This window comes from Fopius arisanus, unplaced genomic scaffold, assembly GCF_000806365.1.
Source record: "Fopius arisanus strain USDA-PBARC FA_bdor unplaced genomic scaffold, ASM80636v1 scaffold00033, whole genome shotgun sequence".
NCBI lineage: Eukaryota > Metazoa > Arthropoda > Insecta > Hymenoptera > Braconidae > Fopius > Fopius arisanus.
The window spans coordinates 950,932-975,592 of record NW_011887772.1 but is presented as its reverse complement, the minus strand read 5'-3'; the positions used below and the strand labels follow the sequence as shown (position 1 = coordinate 975,592).

General features: G+C 35.9%; 1 protein-coding gene across 14 annotated transcripts in view; it reads left to right on the top strand.

Annotated features, from left to right (window-relative positions):
* The window catches only part of LOC105265951 (collagen alpha chain CG42342), a 131,358-nt gene that overhangs the window by 17,798 nt on the left and 88,899 nt on the right, over positions 1 to 24,661 (top strand). The window lies entirely within an intron of this gene.

The following is a 24,661-nucleotide window of genomic DNA, read 5'->3' as shown; positions in this document are numbered from 1 at the left end:
AGAAATTTCCGTAGGGGAAATTTCGCGGAGAAATTTCCGTAGAGAAAATTTTGCGGAGAAATTTCCGTAGGGGAAATTTCGCGGAGAAATTTCCGGAGGGGAAATTTTGCGGAGAAATTTCCGTAGGAGAAATTTTGCGGAGAAATTTCCGTAGGGGAAATTTTGCGGAGAAATTTCCGTAGGGGAAATTTTGCGGAGAAATTTCCGTAGGGGAAATTTTGCGGAGAAATTTCCGTAGGAGAAATTTTGCGGAGAAATTTCCGTAAGAGAAAATTTGCGGAGAAATCTCCGTCAGAAAAAATTTGCGGAAAAATTTCCGTACGAGAAAATTTGCGAAGAAATTTCCGTAGGAGAAATTTTGCGAAGAAATTTTCATAAGAAAAATTTTTTCGGGAGAAATTTAGACCTGCTCCCGAATCAGCACATATATTACTCCATTTCTGTCCCATATTCTGATATTCGAGTTTGCGGCAAATCTCAACTGACATTTTGAAACATAAATGCGCATTATATACGAGTGCAACTGAGCGTACAATCGTGGCATATGCCGTAGGGTTGGATGGTGCATTCTCCCTGTATTCACATGACACAAGTCCATGGAGTCGTTAATCATGGTGAAACAGTAGTTGCACTACAGTAGATACCCCAGCAACGAGTAGCTAGTCGAAATTATTTAGGAATTCACAGACTAATTCACTTTCACTCGTTAAATCCTGGGAGAATTAAATGAGGAAAATAGGAGTGGGTGAAATAGGTAATGGAGAAATCCCAGGGGGCATGGAAAATTACAGCTATCCTCAAACAGTGAAATTTATTTGGCTTGCTCAAACCGAGACAGTGGGGAATCTCCAATGTGAATCACCAGAACTATTTCGAGAGAAAGGTATAATCACACATTTAATCATTGTTAAAGTGAATTACCATCGCCCCTTCTGGATTCAGTGATGGTTGTACCCACGGCAACAAATAGATTCCAATTGGTATGATTGGTTGGATTATTGTTGAAATAAGTTGAATGAGATGAATATTTTCTCATGAACCCACGGGAGACAGACAGCCAAAGCCGATTATCATCCCTCTTCCCACATGGACGTCATTATCGCTAGATTATTGTACAAGAGATCGGTCTATGGAGCAGTTGGAATGAATCAGTAACGTGAGATTACCCCGCCCCTGTCACCCCCTGCCAATGGTACCAATTCATTGACAGCGTCGATGGGCTAATGGCGCTTGTCATTCAATGGCCAACAGACTGGTGTAGTCGTGGTAATCCTTTGCGTTTACAACTGTAATCCACTCGTCTGTGGTGTCACTGGTGACTGCCATTACCACTCAGTCTCTAGTTCGAGTTAAAGTTATTGATAATCACTTGTCTCTTTATAATTTTATTCCTGAAAACTGACCACTCGTCATTTTTTCAGCTGTCAAATTGCCACATGATACAATTAAAATGATATAATAATGAGTCATGAGTTCGTAGTTGAGTTCAATCAATTTTATTGGTTGCATTCCATTAATTGATCCCTCCACAAAATGGGCGTATAATTTTTATAATTATAATTATGAATTCGGGGGTGAACCCCACAAAGATTATAATCTGATGTGCGCTCGTCTCGTTTGAGTATTATTCGTCACTTAATTGAGTTGGACTCTATTTTTTCTTGATTCTGCATACTAGTGGTGCTATTAGTTGGTGAATTAATTAAATTTCGGGGGATAATGATTAGTGAATAATTAATGAAGTGTTTGAAGCACCTGAAAGGGATGTAGACCCCGAGAAGTGTGAAATTTCACATTTCTATAATGCTGTCTCCTGAAATGACCAAAAACCAGTTTGAATTTTATTTTCGCATTCTTCCGACGTGATTCTTTCCTGAAGTCTTTGGCCACACTCCAGTCTCGAAGATGAAAGACAAGTTGGCTGAAGAACCGAGGGAATATAGAGTTACTTAACAACTGGATGAAGGGGCAGAAAATAAACAGCCAGAGGCTAGTTTACCGAGTTTTCAGACTGGAAATATTTAATTGACTTTGCACAACATGTTTTCGGTACTTTTAATTCCCTTGTTAGCTCGTATTTTCTATTTATCCTGATGCTGATAACAAGGTGGAGTTGGGAGTGGATGGGGAAGTGATATCTAGGATATTTTCCACGTATTTCTCAGTGACAAAGGATTGTATTGTTGAATCTTGAACAATTGGCATTGAAAACGATCGACAATTGCAATGTCAATTCCATGGGGCTTATTGTTGCTGTTAAATATCTCTCAAGTTTGGAACATCGTAAATACACATAGGTTTCTAGAGCCAGGATCTCTTGAATATGCACATTGAGAGGAGAATACCCTCTTGGCGAGGAAGACTACTCGACATGAACACCAGCATGAGAAAATCCCACGGACAATATCCATTTCCCCCTTTCCTCATCTCCTCTCGTCTGTGGCTTTGGATCAATTCTCGAATATACCAAGGAGCTGGTGCTATCCATTCGAGACACCTCAGGATACTCTTCCTCAAATTAGGCTCTGGTACTCGGAGGACTAATACAAACTCCCGGTATCTCTTCTCCGTGTGTGTATTGGTCGGATGTAGATTACATCTGATACCTACGGAGACTTGTGGGTACCTCAAACAATTCCAATAGCTGTTCCCTATAAACCCAGAAATTGTCTCGGGTTAATCTTCTATTGAACTCAACCAGTTACTTGTAATTACTGGGCTCATGCAGGAATTTCATTCTGAGATTAAGCCGGGGATTAGTATTTGATTGTATTCTGTGGTCCAATTTATCGTTGAAGGGAGAGACTTTTTTCGAAATCCTATTTTATCTATCAACCCCTCACTGATTTTCCGGAATTTTGTCTCAAAAATGATGATTAACCCCTGGTTGGTGGGGAAAACGGAAAATTGAAAAAATAAAAATTTTATTCTAATTCCTTATAAATTATTATTAAACTATTAAATCTCTTAAAAAATAATAAATCATTTTTTGGGCCTCATCTAAAATGTTTCGGGAAGAGAAGTGACGTTTCGAAATTTCAGATTATGACACCTACTGCGCAATCTGTGAGCCGAATTTGAATTTGGCGGTTCGAGTTGACCAATGAAAAACTAGTCCTATGCGTTTCGAGATATATCGACTCGGACGAACTTCATTGTTGTGTTCCTACTTTCATAAAAACGAGACCTACTGCGCACTCTGTGCGCGGAATTTGAATTTGAATTTTTTGGCGGTTCGACTCGACCAATGAGGAATTAGTCCTACACGTCTCGAGATATTTCGACTCTGACGAACTTCATTTTTGTGTTTCTACTTTCATAAAAACGATGAGACCCACTGCGCACTCCGTGCGCCGAATTTGAATTTGGCGGCTCCAGTTGACCAATGGGGAACTAGTCCTACACGTTTCGAGATATTTCGACTCGGACGAACTTCATTTTTGTCTTTCAACTCTCATAATAAGGACAATAAACTCCTCAGAAACAATAAATACAAAAACGAAAAAAAAATCCTTACAAGATAATTTCCGAGATCAGTAAAATCATGTTACCGATCAGAATAGCCTAGATACTGAGGTTTCTTCTGCAATCGCCAACATTTAAAATGTAGGACTTATTGAAAGCTCTTGCGCATACCCTGCGCAAATGTGTGGGTGTTGTATCGAAACGATCGGCAATGACCGCACCGATAATTCGATTTCTCCACTCTCGGTGTCTTACCGATCATCAATTATTATTCATCCTAGTATTGTTGGCATTCGCACGCAAACGAGCGGCGAGAAGCCAAAAAAAAGGGAAAGGTACAATAGAGAAGATAGGAAAATCATTCCGAGAGTGAAATATTCGTACAAAATAATGCCAAGACTGCAGGGAAGAGTTATATTTCGATAATAATCTTGATTCGAGCATAAAATTCTCGGATTATCATCTACAGGAGAGGAAAATCTCGTTCGCAGATCGTGTTTTTCTCTCTTTTATTTTGAGTTTTTCTTGTCTGGAAGTCAAAAGGATTTTTAGTGGATACAGTTGGAATTTAATTTGATTCGGATAATCGTACGTACGATTGAGCCAACAATCCGTTTTTTAATTCGCCGAGAGTTTCAGTCGATTAAAATCCAAACGGGGGAATTCATTAGATGCAAATAAATTTCATTAGTCGACAGTGAATAAAACTTTAACGGAGTAAGACAAACAGCATTCTGAACTGTTTAAACTGATTACTTCGTAAAGTACCATTAAACAATCAGTGAATTTTCCACGGGTCTGCGTAATGAGTTATTCAATAAAAAAGGAACAAATCTGAATAATTACTCTTCTTTTTCCCCGCGATGTGCGGCGGGAGAAGCGATCGAATTATATCGAATTATAAACTCTCATCTCATTATTTTTCTATTGCGTATATTAATTATTAATTTTCGCGAGAACTTGCGACGAAATTCGTTAATAATTTTAAAAAATGAACAAATGTAATTTGCTTTAATTAAATTTAAAAAAGGATTTTATCTAATGAATTAACTCATTTTTTAAGAGAGAATTTCCGAGAAATTTCTTCGACATTTTCGGAAAAGTGAAGGAAATTTCTGGAAAGAAATATATATGAAAAATTACTGTCCCGTATTAGTAAACGCGGGATGTGGCACTGCCTTGATGAAAAGTCATGGGAAATTTATGAAAAATCACTGGAGTTCTCCGGAATATTTACTGCGCAGGGCAACAAAAATTACTGGACTGATCCTCAATTTTCTCCGAAGTTCATTCGATGTTCTAAAATGTCCTGCTAAAAAACCTGAAATATTCGTACTAGTTATTCACTTTTTACTGCACTTCCAGTAAATTTTACTACACTTCCAGTAATTTTTACTGCACTTCCAGTAAATTTTACTGGATTTCTCATTACTTTTTCAGTGATGGAGCTAGAAAATTTTTCTGGACTGGACCGTAATATTTAAGGTTAGATCGCAATGCTCCACGGTTACTGCGCAGTCCGGTAATTTTTCAAGCGATTCCGGTCCGAATTTTCCATCCAAATTTCTCTCCGTGTACGAAATTAGCCTATTGATCCTAAAAAGCCTATTGAAAATCGAAAAAGCAGTGAATTCAAAATTTCAACATTAATTCCCCTAATCACCCAGAATGAACAGTTAGCCCTCTCCCAGGACATCTGGAACACACGGGTAATAACGAGTGAAATCGCGTAAAACCGTGGGCCAAGTGCCTCCCCCATTGGTGAATTTCACCCCCACGACAAGTGGTACCAACTGCTGTGGGTGTTATTCCCCTTATCTGTCGCTCGACACGCCAAACCCCAAGGAATGGCAATACCCCGGCATTTCGTTTTGTCTCCAATGGAATTCGGATTAAATCCCGACGAATTGTCCAACAGACACTGATGTACCACCCGGAATCCATTTTTTTCATTTTCACCCGTTGAAAATCCTGACGACGCCTTGTTTTTATTGGCAACTTCCATCGCCAACCACGATTGCCCAATTTTTCAACTCCTTTTTTCCCCTCACGATTTTTTATCCCCCTCCACCCTTCACCTCTTTCACCCTCGGATAATTTTTTTCCTCCCCCCCCCCCCCCCCCCCCGGGCGGTACGGACACATGCGAAAGGGACGAATTATAACTGGGGGAATTTCTTGTGGGGTTATCAGGTTTTCTTTTTTTTTTTTTTTTATCGGGGAATTGTGGGAATCGGTGATGGGGATCATTTGCTTGGGTGTCGCTTTCTCGATTCTTTGGGAGAGTGAGATCTCATGGCGTGACGAAATTACACGGCACGATTCGATACAGCCATGGGGTCTAATGGAGTGGTATTAGGTATGGATTATTATGATGGAACCGGTCGAATTTTTCGACAAGACCGAGAACTTAATGAATTGCTATTTTAAATCGCGGCTCTGGTTTTTTTTTTTTCGTTTTTTTCAATCCACCAAAAATATCTCCACATATTGAAAACGATTTTCGGATGATTTTTACGGGTTAATCCGGGAATTTTTTAAGTGTTTTCCATTTTTTTAAATTGGTTCATTTAATTTATTGGATGTCTGAAATAAATCGATCTCGCCTTCAATTAATATTTTTTTTTTCTTTTCTCTCGTATACCCTTTCGGGTCTTTACGGTTAGTTGGTTCCCTTCCCACCCCCCCAACCCCCTGTACCGCATTTGCTTGAAGGGAGGGAAAAACCTCATCTGAGGGAAAAAACCTGCCCAGGTACAGTCGTCCTTTTGACAGGACTACCGCTCGGCAGTGGAACCGTGAGATCAGAGCGCTATAAATTTTTGACCGCCGGTGCCCGGGATCGAACCCGGATCTCTGGCATGCTAGTCTAGCACTCTAACCGCACGGCCACTACCGTCGGTGCCTTCAATTAATATTTATTTTTAATTGAACAATTACATTTTTTCCCAAAATTTCGGAACTGTCGTCCGCTGGTTCCACAGAGAACCAATTTTCCCCTGGGAAATTATTACTATATTTCCACGTTTATTTATTCCTTTAATTATTATTATTGATGAAATTGTCGAGTTAATATTGAAACCAATTTAATTTTTGGAATTTATACCACTAGAAGAATAAATTCAAAGGCGAAACCTAAATTTAAAAAATGTTGTTAAGGATGTGTTAACAACAATCAATTTATTTTCAATTCGCAATATTTTTGGGTAGTCTCTGGGCTGATGGCAATTAAAGCTGGAGTCTAGTCTCTGGATGGTTCCACATATTTTTATTTTTTTTCTCACAATTAGAAAATAGCTTTTTCGTTAGGTGAACACTCGGGTGTAAACCGCACAGTCTCGCATGACCAACATAACCCCAGACGTACATTTCCAACGATAACCGCAGACACTTCTCTCTCTTTTTCGTAACATCCAGAGAAACCTCAAACTACCACTTTATGCCTCGTCCATCCAAACTCGAGTTTTCCTTTTATTTTACGATTTCAAGTTTTAGGTGAAGAGTACAACTCGCCCCAACTGTCATCACATCGTCCATAAAAGTCTTCACTCCAACTGTTCACTCCCTTTTTGGTTCACTCATCTCGTGTGATCAATTTCTGCTCCATCTTTCTATTTCTGGAGTTTATGAACACGAGGGAGAATTCGGTTCTCTGGTTAGAGACTAGAAACCAGAAAAGGAATAGTCCAATAAAAATCCATCAATAGGTGATTGTTAAATTTCCAAGTAAATGACAGGTAATTAGGGCTATATAGTCCCAAAATTACCCGCCTCCCTCGATCGTTATCGGTTATCTCTTATCTTGTTATATTTGTATATCCGAGTGAAACCAGAAAATTTTCAACTCACCTTCTCTCACGTTAAACAAAAGCTCTTTTTCGCTCGAGATACCGCGCACTCCAACCAAAGACTTCTCTCCAGCGACCCTTTTCTCCATCTTTTTCATCTTTTTTTGTCATTCTTCAGCACTCAACCCCCGTCTTCCTCTTTTTTTTTGTTGCTTTGTATATACATCGAGGCCTCAAGTAAATCCAACGCCTCATGGACAATAGTGGAAGTATTATAAGGAAAATGCGCACGAGCCGTTCTTCACCCATTTCTTTTCCCTTTTTTTTCCCCAAAGATTTGCCTCGCCTTTGGTTTATATGAGAGCTCTCTTCCGGTTTCACTTTGTTTTTTTTAGTGGAGCCTACACAGGTTTTGTATCATATTTCCATCACAGTAATTAGTCTTCATCTCGTCATGCGTTTTATTTATCTCGCGGAATCTCACTTTTAATTAATTTCTCGACTCTGGAATTTTGACGGGAAATTCATGTTTTTTTTTTCGATTGTCAAAACAAGTTAATTTTGCATTCACCAGTTATTAAATTTCATGTGAATTTATTCATTAAAAATTTGATTTTTAATGATTTGATTTGAATCCCGATGGAAATTTTAATCCCAAAGTTTATTTTTTTTTCAATTTGATTTGAATTCCAATTGAAATTTTAATCACAAGATTCAATTTTTTTTTCAATTTGATTTTTAATGATTTGATTTGAATTCCAATTCAAATTTTAATCAAAGATTCAATTTTTTTTTCAATTGGATTTTTAATTATTTGATTTGAATTTCAATTGAAATTTTAATCACAACATTAATTTTTTTTTCTATTTGATTTTTAATTATTCGATTTGAATTACAATTGAAATTTTAATCTCAAAATTCAATTTTTTGACAAAAAAAAACAAAAAAATTGAATAATAAATGTTTAAATTTAATAATAAACTTTAATAAGTTCAATAATAAATATTTTGACAGAAAAGAGTTTGAGCTTTCACTGAATTAATTATTCTAAAGGCTATAATTTCTTTGATATTTCCCCCAAAAATCGATTGTCATCGGTGTAATTACTCGACGAATCATTACAATATCTAAAAAGAATCTTTCCGAATGAGTGCGCTGACGATGATATCTCGTGCGTGAAACACGACGCAATTATCTCACATTTACATCTCGATTTTCGACACAAAACCCCAGACAAATAAACTCCACCGGTTCGTTCTCTCTTTATCTCGCCTGATGTTCAAGGTGGATATTTTGTGTCACTCCCCTCGGGTTTTGTCCCACTCAAACTCGTGAGAATCTCGAATTTCCTGGCTTGCACTTTGGCACATGAAATGTGACGACTGTAATTCCCCAAAGCGGATTACAAGTTATTTTCACCTGGCCCCCGGTAATATTACATTATATTTTCGAAATTATTGACGGCTGTGATATTTGAGTTGAAGAATTATTTGTTATTTAATGAGGAACAATTTCTTTTTGTTTGTTCACGTAATAATAATAATAATACCCGAGTTATTTTATTACTATTTATATTTAGTGCGTCTCCTGAAGTTTTACATGGTTTCCCTCAGTACAAGTCAAATGGGTGCAGTAAGGAAAGTCACATGACACCGCAAAAATAATGAGAGGATAGTAGGAGAGACTAAAGGCTAAGACGAAGAGGTGCCTATCTAACCATGAAAATACTATGATAATAGAAAAAGGAAATGTAAATAAAAAATATATAATTACTATAATTATAATTATGAAAATTCGACCAACAATATTAATTAAAAAATTTATAAATTCTCTTAAATTTTCAGTACTAGCGTATATGGCGCGCTATGCGCACCCAAGCTTACATGTATGGGGTATTATCATATAAAATCTTCATATAAAATCTGAATATTAAAAGAATCTCAAGTATCTAAAAAAATTAGTCATAATTTAAGGTTTTTTCTTTAATTAAATTCAATTGATAAATATAACAATTTTCAATATATAAACAAATTATATATAAATTTTAAATTAATATACATATATTAATGTATATATATATATATATTAATTATTTATATGAATATATTAATATGATATGCAGAGCTTAGCTATGTGCCAAAAAAAGTTGACAAAAAACGTTACATGCTTTTTTTTAAAAGGGACTGTCAAATCTGATAATTTCATACAATTTTCCGAAAAAAAGTTATTATTATCATTATTTTATTATTTTACTCTTATTACTATTATTATTAATTACCCATTATTAATAATAATAATAATTCAAAAATTTAATAAAACTCGAAAATTCGCGGGTATTAAAAAAATTGAATTGATGTAATTCTTGGAGATAAAAAATAAAGAGAATATCTTCTCTAAAGATGAATTCCATTGAATCACGGGGTTGTTCCTGGGATATTGGGACTACCCCATGAGAAAAGTGAAGGAGTGGGGGGTAAATAGGGGTGAGAAGGGGAAAGATGGAGGAGGGAGAGGGCGAGTAGCCAGATAATTGCATTCCAGTCGATGTATCGATCCCCAGGACATACACCCTCTGTCTCTCACCTCGTACCCAACCTCTCACTCGTGATCGCATCGTACTTACGTCCATTACCTTTCCAATTCGATTACTCGTGCTTCAATCACGTGCCATCCCGTCTACCTCACACCCAAAAAGGTACTTCCACCATTGTTTCCATCAGTTTCTCTAGGGGATGGAAATGCATGCCAACCCTGTCGTGCACGATCTGTTGGTGCTAAACTTTCGGTGTTTCAACGCCATTTCCCAAATATGTACATGTGTTAAAACTGAATTGTTAATTATTCCGTTTGAAGGCGAGAGCGAAACTTTTTTCGAGATTCAACTTTTCGGCAATTGTACAGAGAAGAGTAATTACTTTTGCTGAGTAAATTTACTGACTCCAAGAAAATTTAGAAAAATTAATTCATCTCCTGGAAGTCGCGATCTTTCGATTTATCAACCAAATTGTTGAAATTGTGGAATTAGATGATTAATGGTTTTTATAACAAATTTGTTGAAAAATATCTCGTAAATTTTTTTGGTAATTTTCTTTTTGTAATTTTCATGTGGAATAAAAACATAAATTAGAAAATTTTTACCTCTTGATATGTTCATCTCGTCAAAGAGTAATTGGGGGTTGACAATGCCTTCACTTGTTCTGTCATTAACAATTGAGTGGCCATCGTAAATTCTAGTACAAACGCTCCAGCTGGTAGATAGCATTACCCGCACGTGCATTATACGGATAAGACAATAAATGGCGATCGTAAAAGGAGCCGGTGATTACCGGTTGGAAAAGCAAAAAAGTAAAATTCATCTGGTACAGCTGGAAAAGTGGGTGAGTTTATCCTAAAAAGATGAGGCACGTTTTGTCGCTCGATCGGACCAGGAAAAATCCCTCCAGAAAAATTCCTCTTCACTTTTCTCATGGGTTTCTTCCCTACCCCAAAAAGGACCTCGTAACAACATTCTCACTCCCATGGGTTTCCATTTTCTCCGTGGCAATCGAAACAATATTCCTACCGCAAAATCCTTTCAATCCTTTCAGTCGGCTATTTTATTTTCCTTTGTTGGCGGGAGGTTATGCAAATGTCGGGTGACAGAAGGAATCGGCGAACATTCTTTCAAATTTTGGGTTTAGTTTATGTACGGAGAAACAAGATTTGCGGCTTCCAAGAAAAATTCCGGTGCTGGATTTTTTTTTATCAAAATTTTGTGCATTTAAACAATTGTTTTTATCGTTTTGTGGAAAATAAATTCGCAGGGAAAATGCAGGAATAGTTGAAAATGTTGAAAATTTTAATTGCCGGTCTGAGAATTCAAATTTTTATTGGGAAATCCCATTTTCATTAATTTTATAGATTAATTTAGGGAATTTATTGAACATTTTCCATTGAAATGTTAATAAATTACCGATTATTATTAATAATTTTTTAATAATTGGATTGTCTGGGAATTTTTAATGAATGTTTGGCGGGAAATTCGAATGATATTTACGTAACGCTGAGTAAAAATTGCGCGAAAAATTCAAATGTTGAAGTTTAACGGGTGGACAATCTATCGAACGTCATCTTTTGTTTAAATTTTATCTTTTTAGCCTAAAATACATTAAAATTAGAGATCAAATTTGTGTTGCGGGAGCTACTCGAATGGTTATAAAAAAATAATGAAAAAAAAGAGGAAAAATTATTGAAGGGCGCTAAAGAGCGATATTGTTTAAAAGGGATCTACCAAGTTTACAAAAAAATAATAAAAATTACGCAGCTTACCATTGCTCTCCAGAAGATTGAGTGACAGCTAGATGCAATAGTAAGCTACGTATTTTTTATTATTTTTTATCAAACTTGGTAAATCCCTTTTAAATAATATCGATCTTTAGCGCCCTTCAATAATTTTTCCTCTTTTTTTTCATTATTTTTTCATGTCCATTCAAGTGCTTCCCGCAACACAAAATTCATCCTAAATTTTAATGTATTTTGAGTTAAAAAGATAAAATTTGAACAAAAGTCGACGCTCGATAGATAGTCCACCCGCCTTAATTCTATTTTTCGTGAATCTCCGCTATATACGCGATATATTTACTGAAGGTCGGGGTAAATTTAATGAGAGATTTGTCCGGGTGTCGAAGGGAATGAGAATGACGAGGACCAGAGGCAATTACCCCCCTTGAGGTTTAAGTCTGGGATCCACGAAAATTGCGTGTCCGGTTCATACGTATCATGTACAATGTACATTTAGAGACCGGAATCTATCTCTATTTAACGCACACCGGATCCCGGATGCCTCTCATGGCTTATGCACGGATCGGCAACTTCAATTTCAATGTATCGTTCTATCAGACTCGCTCCACTGACCTGGGACACGACAATTTAACGCAGCAACTAAAAAAAAAATAAAGACAAATAAATGAAATAAAAATCGTTGAAACAGAGAGGGAATTTTCGATGAATGAGCAGAATAAATGATGATAATACGCGTTATCCACTCTTTCTGTGTCATTCCACGAATTGATTTCGATGGGAAACATTTGGTCAAGTGGTACTCGGGATATGGTTGGATGGTTGGGGAAATTTACGGTTGAGATCACTGGGTGGACAAGTGTTATCGGTCGATTGAATCTCGAGATATCGAAGAATTTCGGTATTTTATCGCTGAATAATTTGTTTTGAGAATATTTTAGGTGGGTTAATGGAGCTCGAGATATTGTCGACCGCATCATGAAATCGGGAATTTCCGCGGCTCGTCAAAAGGTTTTAATGGGATTTTTATTATATTTAAAATATAGCTTTTAGCTTTCATTTTGTATTTATGACTTTTCGGGTCAAACGTGTATAATTCCACTATTTTCCACTCTCTGATTTTCCAAGGGAATCGCAAAAGAAAAATTTTAACAAAAAATCTCACTCAATTTTATCTACATTACATTTTTTAAAACATTCTTTAATTATTAAATTATTCATTATTTCTTATTAATATCCATAATACTTAAAAATATTAATTAATTAATATCAATGATAAAAAATTATGTAGAAAATTTGGTAAAATGTGAATTATTTATTGTTTATTATTTTCATCATGACATCTCCAAGTTTTTCTTTAGATTTCTTTATTAAATAAATTTCACGGGAAAAAATGAATTATTATGAATAATTAACACCAAATCAATCTCACAATCCCCCAGAATTTTCATTTCATATCTCCCTCTTGCCTAGAATTCCCTCAAAATGTCAGAATCCCCCGGAATTTATGAGGGTTGAATCTACCAACTTTAAAAATCTAGACGTCCACTTGCGACAGATGTGACATGGCTGTGATTTTCTCCGCTTATTTCTCAAAAAATCCCCCAATTTTTTTCTCCGCGGTAGAGAACACAGGGGCGTGATGAATGCCTGGGGCTCGGTGAGATGTAAAAGTTGATAAAGAGGGTCGTCCCTTCTAGAAAAAAAAAATGGCGAGAGTAAGATATCAGGGCGTTTTGTATCGGAGGGCCGATGTCGCGCTTCGTTACGCATCGCGATCAATCACAGTTGGACCCTTCCTATTTCCTATTCTCCCGTTCTTCCATCAGATACGCCACTTTGCCACTGGAAAGCCCTTGCCCTTGTACCACCGGAATCGACACACGCTACAACTTCCTGCCTTCACCCTAGTCTCACCTTGTGTATTCTTTTCTTGTCGGTTGTCTGTTCACTTACCACTTTCCAATCCCCATTACTCCCTCTCCACCCGCCCCCCTTTTTTGTTTTTTTTTTAATATTTCTTTATCAACCCCTCGACGACTGCTCCTTTATCCGCCGGATTCAAACACTTTGTCCATTTCCCAGTCTCGTTTTGGAGGCTCTCACATTTTTCTGATGACAGAACGAAAGTTTTGACGAAAGATCATTACTCATTTCTATTTTTATTTATTAATTTTTTTAATCCTTTCCCTTTCTCTTTATTTATTTTCATCTTTCTCAGTTTTATCTGAATTACATTTTTTTTGTAATATTTAATTATTAAATTATATGTAATTTAGATAAAACTGACAGAACGGAAGTTTTGACGAAAAATCGTAATTAATTTCTATTTTTATTTTTTTATTATTTTAATCCTTTCCCTTTCTTTTTATTTTTTTTTCATCTTTCTCAGTTTTATCTGAATTACATTTTAAAAAAAATAATTTAATTATTAAATTTATATGTAATCCTTCCTATTCTAAAAAGGACAAACATCGAGACTATCGATATCTCGAAACTCTGTCACGCTTATTCCTCATTGGTTCAGTCATCTGAGGCGGCTAATTTGAATTTGGAACTCATTTAAATTAACAATTTTTTAATTAATTTAAAAAAGTTAATTAATATATAATATTAAAAAATTAATAAAAAAGTTAATTAATTAACAAAAACTGACAGAACAAAAATTGTGACGAAAAATCATAATTAATTTCTATTTTAATTTTTTAATTTTTTTATCCTTTCCCTTTCTCACTCCCCATTGATTTACTCCCTTTCCATTAAAAAATTATAAGAATTCAGGGCTTTTATTATTTAACAGCCAAAAATATTGTTTATTGAACGGAAAAATTAATTTTTTCTTCATCCTCATAAAAACCGAAATAAAAATAGGTTCCGCCTGAATTTCCAAAAATAAAATCCACTCTCAAATTTCTCTTCAAAAAGCCTCAAGATTTATCTAAGACATCCGGATGTTTATTCTTCACCAATTACAAATTAATGTTTTCCTCCACAGCAATAGCCAATCCCATTATCACAAATCGATAAGACACGAGTTTTTCTCTCTATAAGAGTTGGAGTAGTTTGAAAATCAGTGTAGACACGCCAGTATTTTATTATCGAAAAATTTTTCTCTGGAATACTTTTCCCGGACACTTTACTCTATCCAATAAACCGAGGAAAAATGACAGTAGTAAAAGAGAGGACGAGAATAGTGAGAGCCCATACCCTCGTAATTCTCCTTTCACTGTACGATATCTCCCAAAGGCCCTAACAAACGCTTTCAAATCGATTTACACATGAAAATCGATGCCAACCCATTAAATCACAACTCAAACATTCACATTCAATTACAAAAATTCCCGATAAATGCCTCCCATCGATAAACAAATTAATTATTCACAAAAATTCAAGACACTCCACCCTCTCATTAAATTTTATTAACCTCCTGCCAGTGAAATTATGAATTACCTTCACATTAATTCATCCGCAGAATAATAAACTTTCACGTTCAATAAATTTTAATACGTTGTTCATAAAAATTACTGACTGATATTATCACCAAGATGTCTCCTCCAATTAGCGGGTAATCAATTAAATATCGCAGCACGGGTTCCATTTTTTTTTACCGTGAACAAAATTAAAAATGAGAAAAATTGTTTAATGGCCGAGTTTTAATGATTGGCAATTAATCGGATAAATAAATTACGAACATCCACCATATTAATCTAAAAATAGTCTCTTTCTGTCTTCAAATAAATTCTAATACATTATTCATAAAAACTGGTCGATTCTATTTAATTAAATATTGCAGCTAAATTCTAATTAAAAAAATTTACAATAAATCGTAAATTCTATAATTTCAGAGAATTAATTCTCCAGAGATTTTCATTTGACATGATTTAATGATTTGATTTAAAGTTGAATTTTTCTTCCAGTGAGGGGTGAAATAAAAATATTTTTGATGACGGGGTATCGACGGTCGGTAATTGATCGAATAAATAACGAGTAGCGGATTTTGGCGGTGATATAGGAGGAATGTCGTAGGGGTTTGGATAAGAGGAGGTGGAGAAAGTTCTCGGTGTATGTTATATCGGCAAACGAGACACATTAATTGCAACGATCGCCAGGCGTACATAGCAAGTAGCCCCCGGGGTTGTGGACGCGGCTAATGACAGCGCGTGTGCGCAAGTAATACGAGAGTCGTTTAACACCGGGAGTGGGGGTACCCTCTATCTCCGTCTGGCGGTACGAGGGGCTCCGGGCGACATTTACTCCCCAGTGGGTAAAGCCTCCATGGAGAGCCCCTTTTCCGAATTACACGTGTACCATCCTACTCAGATGACTACGTATGTTACCATTAATTAAGACTACCCGCTTGACATAATTAACTGTAACGCTCGATGAGGGCCTTCCCTTCAGTGCACGAGCGTTTGATCAAAGGTCGAGTTGTCGAGATGGGGACTGCTTTTTTTTTTTTTTCAGTTTTTATCGTTTTGCTGGGGAATTGAGATGGGCATTTTCTCCGGTCGAGGCTTCCTCCAGAAAATTACTGTCCAAATATCTAGGGGAATTACGTCATTTGTCCGCTATTCTAGGAATTTTTTTACGGTTTTGGGATTTTTTTTTTTTGGGTATTGGTTGTTTGAGAATTCTAGTGGATTGCGGAAAATTTTCATTTCGATTTTTCATTATAATCAGAGAAACATTCAAAATAAATTACCAAATTTTCTGGTTATTTTGAAATTGGAAATTTTACATAATATTTGGTAATTTTTACCGCAGGTTATCGTTTAATGAAAAATAAAAATAAAAAATAAAAACTATATTAAAAATATCCACTACCCAAAAGAATTCCATATATTTTTCGAGATAATCTTAACACACAAATGTCTCCATCGCAGAAAAATCGAGTAATCAGATGTGCGAACATGAAGTTCCGTAATATTTATTGGATAATCCTTAGAAAAATCGCCAAACAATAACGCGAATATTTTGATGACGAACATCAGAGGCATGTAATGAATTGCCAACCAGCAATAACACCCTGATATATTCAATGCACGATTCAGCTTCTTAATTTCAATGGCAACCACAACTGAATTGCCAACGAGTAATTGGAGATACTTGGAGGTTGAATTGGACATTGGAATGGGAGATTGGAATTGTAAAAGCCGAGAGAGACATAAACATACACAACGGGAGGTTGAACTCAGCTCAAATGCATGACAACCTCAAATCCAGATGATTATCTCAACCAGTCTCACCTTTTTCTCTCGCCCGTGCGAGGGATAAAAAGTGTGTGGGCGCCACCGCACGCGTGATCGAGCGATTCTTCTTTTTACGATTTTTCTTCCATTATGTTTGTCCCTTTTTTTTTCCCCCACCTTTTTTTTATCTGATTTTACGTGTGTCCCCGGCACGAGAGACTGATACCATCGACGTGGTTTCGCACCAATCGAGAGAGGGAAGAAGGATTTTTCAGTGTGTCAAGAATTCGCGCGACTCGTCGCTCCCTAACTCTCGTGGCTTCCCGCTGTCTTCAATCCCGCCTCAGCGCCTCCGCATCTTCAGACCATATAAAATATGTACTTGCCATGTATATAAAAGACCTTCCAGTACTGGTGAATAAGAAATTTCCGCTCGATCCGCCTACTTCCAATTCAAAAATACATTTCACACGGGGGGAAATGCCACTCCTAGGTTTATCATATTTCCAGGCATTCAGTGGGGGTTATTTCCACCTATTCCTTTTTTAATTACTTATTTATCAATTTGTCAACTGCACAAGGGGGGGGGGGGATTTTTAATGGGTACTACGTCTTCTGGAATTTTTTTTTGCGATTTTTTTCATGAATTCCCTGGGAAAATCACTGAACGCCATTTTTATTTTCTGAGTCATATTTTCTATTTTATTTTATATCCAAAGTATTAAAATGGGTTAAATAAATTTGGAATCATCCTCTAGGATCAGAAGTTCTGCAATTCGGTTTAAAAACGAAATGTCATGATTTTGTATGAATTTAAAAAGTTGTGGAATATTTAATTGCCGTGAAAAATGAATGAGTAGTATACTTGAAACAAGTCGTAAAAATGTACTTGAAATGCAGAAATTTCCGGGTTGAATCTAGAGAGAACGTACCGTATAGTAACTTTTCTGGTATTTTTTGAACAGTGCGGTGAAGAAGAAAATTTAATGTTGGATTAAATTCTATCTGAAGTTCCAAGTGAATTTTTACGGTGAACATTTCTCGTATCCGCATATCTCGAGGTTTATGTACTCGATAGAGAGGAAAATGTAAAGGAAGGAAGGGCTTACGATCGATAAGTGCCAAACGGCGTTTTCATCGTACTTACAAAGTTGCTTCCGTAACGCGAAGGGCCGAAGGGTGGTATATAAGTTGGACGATATGGAGGAGTTGGAGCTGGGGAATAAGTTATCGGTGAGCTTATGCAACTGAAACCACGCGGGTTCCGGACTTGTATTCCCCTCGGGCTCCAAGTGTTTGAACTCCTTTAGGGAAAAAGATCTGCGTTATATGACACAGTTATTCGGGCAGAGAGAGGATTCAACTTTTAGGGGTAGTTCAACTGCCAGAGTCACTCCCAATGTGATTTTCTCATGTTCCAGTTTCATCATTCTTCGGGCAGTTGTCGTTGTTTCCAGGAACTCGTGTTTCTTACCTTTTTCTTCCTTTGAAGCGGAGGATTCTTCATTTTATTTGGCAATGTCTCGGAGACGGCGATTCTCAAAGTAAAAAGAAATGTTTTTCGTTGGAGAATAAGAAAGTTACGGGATTGGAAAGAGATTTCCAGTGGATACTGTGGAACTCTTGTTTTAATTTATAAAAATTGTTGAGTCGTTTCTCTCGGGGACTTCCAGTCGTTCCTAGGAGGATCACGAGTTCTCAGGAAGAAATGATTTGTATCTCGCAGCAAGAACTTCATTCTGTCTGTTCATAGTTCAGGAAGTTCCAGTTGAAAGATTTGAGATTGAATACAAATTCATAAATTTCAGTCGGTCGATTCCGTAATTACGGGAGTTCCCGCCGGACATATCATTTCTCCGTCAAATCAAGAACTTCGTTTTTTCAGCAAGATAATTCAAGAGTTCCAACTTGAAGTAATTCAAAATTAAACATTGATTGAAAAACTTGTTTTTGGATACAAAGGATTATTCCCTTCAAGAACTCCGTTTTTCCGCAAGATAATTCAAGAGTTCCAACTTTAAGTAATTCGAAATTGAACATGAAATCAATCACGTATCCTCTCCTTAATTGAAAAATTAGTTCTTGCATACAAAGGATTTTTTCCGCTTCGAGAACTCCAGTGCAAGAACTTCATGGCCGGTCGATATGTCTGATATATCTACTATCCGAATGCCTAGAGGTCAAGAACTTCAAGTTGAATTTGGAATTGAATTGAAACCAATAAAATGCACTCATTTGATTCCATAATCATGAGTTCCCTCGTCCAAACAATTTTTCCTTCAAATCAAGAACTCCGATCTCCAAGAGTTCCAAGTTCAAGAACTCGAAATTAAAACTCAACTCAATCACACCCCCTCCCTCATTAAAAAATCACGAGTTCCCACAGACAAACCGAAGTTTCCTTTCAAGAACTCCAGTCGAAGAACTCCACAATCGGTGCATATTAACGAATTTCAAATTGAAAAATAAAAAATTGAATAAAAACTAATGAATTCCAGTCGATCAATTCCATAATCACGACTTCTTCTTTCCAGAACCCCACGCTAGTTTTCACCCCAAATCCCCTGGAAATCCCTAAAACAGCAGCAGCTGATGAGACACCCTCGCTCATTATAAATTAATGAGCAGCCCCTCATTAATCCCAAAATCTCACAAGGCCTTTATGGGATCGAAAAAAAAAAAATCATTACAACAGCGTTGCTGTATCCTATCCATCGTGTTCCACCGCATTTTGTCGGGTTTAAAAAAAAAACACGTGTTATGCAGATATATTATTGAAGGACGTGGACACCGCCATTTAACCATTCAATGTACCCCGCATTGTTGGGAGTACTAGTACGTGTGGGCGCATATATTCTGCGTGATTGAAACTCACCGGCGTGTGTGGTGGAAGTTGTGGGTGGAAATTGGGCGGTGAGGGGGTAGGGAGGGGGCAATTGGGGGGCAAAGGAGGGGGAAAGGGTGCTGAAGTCCACAAACTACCGCACCACGAATCGAGCGTGGGCATTGATGAGCGACTCCAATGGAAATTTCACCGCGAATTATCGGAACAATAGGTGCATATCGTGTTGATATCAGTGACTACAGGTTGTGCATAAAAGTGGAGATTTAAATAAAATCTCACTTGTTCATCCGTGTGTATTTGCATGTACTTCATGATAGGGCATTGAAATTTTTCAGTGATGAATGGATGGCTTTTGTTTGATATTATTGTGTTTTTTTGGTAATGGGGGAGAATCACTGAATGCAACTCGAGATAGTCTGCGTGAATAATGGGAAAGTTCAGTCATTTTTTAATTTGTGCAAATTTTTGGAAATTAGTTATTTAATTTCAGGAAATTTTTGGGAATTTTAGGAAATTTTTGAGAATTTCAGGAAATTTTCAAGAATCTCAGGAAATTTCCGAGAATTTTTCGGGAATTTCAGAAAATTTTCGGGAATCTCAGGAAATTTTCGGGGTATTTTCAGGAAATTTTTGGAAATTTCCGGAAATTTAGGGAATTTCAGGAAATTTTTGGGAATTTCAGGAAATTTTCAGGAATCTCAGGGAATTTCTGAGAAGTTTTCGGGAATTTCAGAAAATTTTCGGGAATCTCAGGAAATTTTCGGGGTATTTTCAGGAAATTTTCGGAAATTTTCGAGAATTTCCGAAAATTTTCGGGAATTTCAGGAAATTTTCGGAAATCTCATGAAATTTCCGGAATTCCGGGACATTTCAATCCTACAGCATCAATATCAGACTCTTCACGAATCTGTGAACAATAAAAATGCGGAATACTAGTGCCGATCCTTGAAATATCCATTTAATTAACTTCTGATAGACCAACCGGAATAAAGTCAATGATTTTAGCTTTTTGCACTGAACAAGGGAAAAAGCCAATTTCGTAATTTACAATTTGCTTTTTAATTGATACAAATAAATGTCGGGTGTTGGAAAATTTAATGGCTGCATGTGTCGATTCTCGTTGGACGGTGCAGATGTAGATATAGCTATACAAAAAGTTCGTTAAATTACCCTACCCCCTAGAGGTTGTATAACGAGTGATGTCAGGGGGTGAAAGGGGGCGGGATGAGAAGGGATGAGGAGGGATGAGGGGGGATGAGGAGGAAAAGGGGAGAAAAAAAAGGGTGGGGAGTGGACGGTCGCGACTGGGATTCAACGATCGTTCATTAACAAACGTGAATCGTCTAGCGGTCATTAACGACACCAGTCTGGCGAATTAATTAATTTATCGAGAGCAATGATGCATTTCATAATGCACCATTACATGATTAAGAGGTTGCCAAAGTGTTCGACAACCCCCCGAGAAAATTATATTCATGATTATGAACGTTTCTAGAGAATGGGATGAGTGAAAAGCAGGTGAAACGTTTTCATGATATTTTTTCATTGGAAATTCCAGGTAAAGTGGTTTTTCCGCGGGGAAAATATTGAATTTCCATTGGGTTTTTCAATTTTACGGTATGTAAAACGATGTATCAACATGTTTTTGAGTACATTGCGATGGAAATGTGTATTTACAATTTAAATTTCTGTTGATTTTTTGAGGGGATGAAATGAAACTGATGGAAACCGTCAGTTTTTTTTATTCATTCGTCATGTTTAATGTTTGATCTGCGGTTTATTGTACAGGCAATCGCCAATTCGGGGGAATTATGGCGAAAGCTTTCGTTTTTCCGTTTTATTTGGATACCTGGATGGAAATAAATAATTATCGTGTGAGGACTTTTGTGTTGTGTATTTTCAGCGAAAATTGTGGGCCTTTATTCCGTTGCGAATTGTAATCCTGGAAAATGGAAAATTTCAGTCTGTTGAGCATCAAAATGCCTTTTGTCAGAATTTTCAAAAGCACGTGATTGAAATTTGATGGTGAATGCATCAGGTAATTGTGAAAACTCATTTCTCATTCATTAAAGCCCCCAAAATTATGAGAAATTCATTATTTCGGGATTGTAAACGAATATTTCAATAAAAATCAGAGGTCACAACGTCACAGAGTTTATTTTCCTTGTCGATTGAAAATCCATAAAACTCGAGAGGTAGAAAATACCTCTGAAAATTCCTAGAGCTGAATTTTTCCTCGGGGTCAACAAAAAATTCAATAAAAATTCCACTAGTCTATCGATTAGCTGGGGTATTTCAGGGAAATGGGAATGCTGGGGACTCGATAATAAAGCGACTGCCGCAGATTCTCTTGGAGATTACCAGACGATTGTTTACCCTCACAAAAGAATTATTTCTGCCAATTAAATTCATTAATTCATTTCTGCCAATAAATTTCTCAGGCACAAGCATTTAAACGGGAGTTTCATTTACTCAAATATTCAGGCATTTTATCTGGGTGATAAAATTATATTTTAAATTATATTTTAAATTCTATTTCAATCGAACCAATTGCGAATTACAATAACAATAATAATTAATTAATAATAATTCAGACAACTTTGTGATTTCAATAAATTTTAGTGTAGAAATATTTCACTGAAAAATTGTGAATGTCCGGCGGAAATTTCCGAAAATTTTCCGAAATATTTCGGCAAAAATTTCCGTAAATTTTCCGAAATACTTCGGTAATAATTTCCGTATATTTTCCTTCCTTTCGATTTTTCGATAAAAAAAATCGGTTGATCATTCATCATTGCGGAATTCTCAGAGGAACTAGCGAAACCGTCGGTAATCGCGTCGTTACGACGATGAGATAAGGGTCCTATGAAACTTGGGTCCAGGGGGTTGAGGGAATAAAGGGAATGTAAAGAAAAAAGATCTCGGTTCACCCTTGTCTAAGTGCGTTACAGAAAACATTTCTTATAAAGAGATCCGGCGTGCGTCTTATCTTTCGTTGAATTAATCGTCTTTCCGGTAATAATCCTCGTTCGCTCCCTCTGTCTTTCAATTCTTTACTTTTTCACCTCGATTTCTCTCTTTTTTTCACGTACTTCCTGGATTACAACGTTCTGAGTGCCGTTGATGGTCTCCGTATCGCCCCCCAGATCAAGGAATTCCCATAATTCTTGGACTACTTGAATCCCACCATTATGAAAAATTCATAGTCAACCTGGGCTACGGATTTTCGGTGATATACGGGAAAAATATTTATTGAAATATTTGCCGAGGCGTTATTTTTTTTTATAAACTATTATTCATTGCGGGAAACAATCGTGCAGATTGATGGAGATAATAATTTATACACGGAGAGAAATATTTAGTGAAAATTACGGAACTTTCAGTTCGTTTACCGATTACGGAGTTGATTCGAAAAATTTAAGTGACGGTATCGTTATTTTTCACTGATAATTCAGATAAAAATTACGGAACCGCGGAATAATTCCATGACTTTAGATAAAAATTACGTGACAGTCCAGTAAAATTTCCGATAATCACATTTCGCTTCAGAATTACGGAAAATACACGTAATTTTTATTTAATATTTCTCTCAGTATACTTCCGGGTAAAAAACAATTGTAATCGGAATATTTTTTCAAAATTTACCAAAAATTTCGGGAAAACTTTTCAGAATTTTTTTTATGAAACAAAAAAATCGGAAAATAAAACAATTTCATTTTTGGAAAGGTTTTGAAAAATTTTTCAAGAATTTGGATAGACAAATTTTTTTATAATTTAGATGGTGTTTTTCTTGAGAATATTGAAAAATGAAAAAAGTAAGAGAACAATAGTGTAATTAAAAGAAAAAATTATATCCGCAAAAATGTAAAAAATTATTTCTAAAATTCGTTGAAATTTTTTTTTGTTTCATAAAAAAATTTTCTGAAAAGTTGTCCAGAAATTTTTTGAAAATCTAGAAAAAATATTCCGATTACAATTTATTTTTTACCCGGGCTGACAAATAACTCAAATAATAATAACATCAATTCCCAATCTCTGATTCCATATATTTTATAAATGTCTTGTGTGTAAAAAAAAATGCTGACAAAAAAAATATGGATTACGATTCAAAATTCAAATAAACCGCGAAATGTTCATTTTCAAAATTTTTAAAACGATAAAATCATTCTGAACTGTTAATGAAACCTGAAATCTCGGGATTTTCTCCTCTAAATCGAAATTGAAATCTAAATCTAAATTGAAATTTCATTTTTTTGTAATAGCAGCATGAAATGAAATTCTCCTTTAAATGATTAATGATCATCAACTTATAATTCCACGAGATGAATTCCATTCATGTCCTTAACCCACATTATCGAATGATAAAGCTATTGAATAGCAATATAAATAAAGTTTCATCAGCCATTCGCAGTGGTGTGAAAAGACAGGGGATCTGGATAAAGCCAACCCCTCGGTTTCCGATCGTCTCGACACTTTTAATTCCTATAAATAACCGGCTTATATTCACTCGACTGGGTCTTGGAAATGAGTATCAACGGGATTCGATTCTCCCTCGCATCTCAACTCCCATCTGGACCCGAACTCTCACGTAATGCCGTTAAAAAGTTGGAAAATATCGATTGCTCCGGTATTTTTCCTCTCACGAAAAAAAGCCCATCCAGTATTCCACGCGCCAGCCATTTTTAATTCTCATTTCTTTATTCTTTATTATCAGCCATTTTCCCCTCCGAATAAAAATTCACCCTCACAGAAAAAATTATTTATTGAAATCGAAAGAAAAAAAAATATTGCATCGATTTATATCGATGAAATCGATATCAAATCACTATCGATTGATATTGTACAATAATTTATTATAAATTAAATTAATTTTTAATAGATGCTCTCCATATTTTTATAGTTTTATTTTTTTCTTCGGCTATGGAAAATAAAAGAAAAAAAATATTGCATCGATTTATATCGATGAAATCGATATCAAATCACTATCGATTGATATTGTACAATAAATTATGATAAATTAAATTAATTTTTAATAGATGCTCTCCATATTTTTATAGTTTTATTTTTTTCTTCGGCAATGGAAAATAAAAAAAAAAA